The sequence below is a fragment of the Penaeus vannamei genome, chromosome 5 (assembly GCF_042767895.1).
Source record: "Penaeus vannamei isolate JL-2024 chromosome 5, ASM4276789v1, whole genome shotgun sequence".
Lineage (NCBI taxonomy): Eukaryota > Metazoa > Arthropoda > Malacostraca > Decapoda > Penaeidae > Penaeus > Penaeus vannamei.
Window position 1 is genome coordinate 26,345,129 of NC_091553.1, and position 2,500 is coordinate 26,347,628.

General features: G+C 36.9%; 1 protein-coding gene across 7 annotated transcripts in view; it reads left to right on the plus strand.

Moving 5' to 3' along the window:
- The window catches only part of LOC113830091 (leucine-rich repeat-containing protein 70), a 391,574-nt gene that overhangs the window by 154,666 nt on the left and 234,408 nt on the right, over positions 1–2,500 (plus strand). The window lies entirely within an intron of this gene.

Sequence of the window (2,500 nt, forward strand, 5' to 3'; positions counted from 1 at the left end):
CTCTCTCTCTCTCTCTCTCTCTCTCTCTCTCTCTCTCTCTCTCTCTCTCTCTCTCTCGCTCTCTCTCTCTCACTCTCTCTCTCTCTCTCTCTCTCTCTCTCTCTCTATATATATATATATATATATATATATATATATATATATATATATATATATATATATATACATACACACACACACACATATATATATATATATATATATATATATATATATATATATATATATATATATATATATATATATATATATATATATATATATATATGTATATGTATATATATATATATATATATATATATATATATATATATTTAGACATATATGCATATATATATATATATATATATATATATAAATATATATATAAATATATATATATATATATATATATATATATATATATATATATATATATGTGTGTGTGTGCATATGTGTGTGTGTGTGTGTGTGTGTGTGTGTGTGTGTGTGTGTGTGTGTGTGTGTGTGTGTGTGTACATATATATATACATATATATATATATATAAATATAAATATAAATATAAATATATATATATATATATATATATATATATATATGTATGTATATATATATATATATATATATATATATATATGTATATATATATTCATATATATATATATATATATATATATATATATATATATATATATATTCTTTTTCATTTGTATTCTTATATGTCTGTCATAGATAAAATAATTTCTTTATTAGTAAGATCTCTAAAAGAAATTATTTCATTATCTTTTCTTTCATTATCGTTACCCTGATTGATATTACTTTGTTTCTCCTTATTGTTGATATTTCTGTATTGCACCTCCCCTTTCTTTATCATACATTTTCTGATTTTTTATCTTCATCTTCACCTTCTTATTCCTCTCCTTCATTCTCCTTCCCCCTCCTCCTTCACATCCTCTACCTCCTTACCTCCTCTCCCCCCATTACATTCCTCACCACTAAAGACAGAAGATTAGAAGTGCCAAAAGAAAAGGGGGAAAAAATAAACACAAAGAAGAAGAAGAAGAAGAAGAAAACACACGCAAGCAAAAGGTTTCTCTCTCGGCCGTTGCCTGTCACAGGGAGTCTATTTTCCCCGGGTGTTTTGAGACAAGCAAGCAGAGGTTTTATGTGTGCTTTTGGCGTCCAGGGGAGGGAAGGGGAGGGGCAGGTGGGGCAGGTGCAATGGAGGTAAAGTCGGGAAGAGGGAGAAGAAAGGGAGTTAGTCTGGAGGAGGGGGGGGGGTTAAGGTAGTCGGGAAAGGGGGGAAAGGGTGAGAGATAGTAGTGAAGGGAGGGAGGGAGGTATGAAGGTATAGTCGCGAAGGGGTGGTAAGGGGGTGGGGAAAAGGGAGAATTTGGAAGAGGAAGACGGGATGGAGGAAGTCGGGAAGGGGGAAAGGGGAGAGTTTGTCGGGAAGGGAATGGGGGGGGAGGGTAAGGGGGTGCAGGGAGGAAGGAGAGGTGAGGTTACTGCTGCTCCTGAATGGCCGTGCGCTGGCTGAAGCGAGACTCGTCGAATGATGAATGGGGAGCAGCGAAAGAGAGTGAAAGGAAGGGAAAAGAGAATGATGGGAGGGAATGGGGAAAGGAGGGAAGGATGGAGAAAGGAAAAGAGGACGGTGGGAAAGGGGGAAGAAGGAAGAGAGGGAAGAAGGAAGAGAGGGAAGAAGAAATTAGAATGAGGGAATGAGGAGGGGGTGGAGAAAGGTAGAGAGACAAGGATGAAGAGGGAGAAGAGGAAAAACAGGGAATGGGGGAGAGAAAATGGGCAAAGAGATCAAAGCAGGTTAAAGAAAGTGGGGGAGAGAAGTACAAAGGGAAGGGAGAAAGAGAAAGAGGAAGGGGAAAAGGGAGAGAAGAAAGAAGGGTGAGAGAAATTTGGAAGATGAAAATAATGATGAGGAAGAAGAGAAAAACATAAGGGATAAAAAAAAAATGAAGAATAGGAGAAGAAAGTATAGAATGAAAAAGAGCAAAGAGCTTTAGGAGTACAAAGATGAGAAAAAAATGAAAGAAAGACTAGAACGATGATCATAACGAAGAAGAGATAGAAGACAAACAGATAAACAAGCAAACGAATAAATAAAGACACATATACAAAAAGAAGAAGGGAAAGTAGAACACCAAAAACGTCATTAAGAGGCAGAACAAGAAGAAGAGGCAAGCGGTCTGTGTTTGAGCAGAGAGCAGACTTGGGAGGGAAGGTCGCTTTGGCAATGTTCATTAAAGAAGGGCCGGTGAAAGCAGTGTCGCTTGCAAGAGAAGGATAAATAGAAGCAATTAATCGCGAACAAAAGAAGAATGCCAGCGAAGAGAGGAGAAGAAGAGGAGGAGAAGATAAAACTCCTCTTGAAGAGCCGAGGGAGGAGAGGATGAGGAGGAGGAACGGAGAATAGGCAGAAGCAGAGAGAAGGAGATGAAAGAGAAGGATAAGGTGAAGAAAGGTCGATGATTTTGATATCTAGAGATGGAATGGAGAAA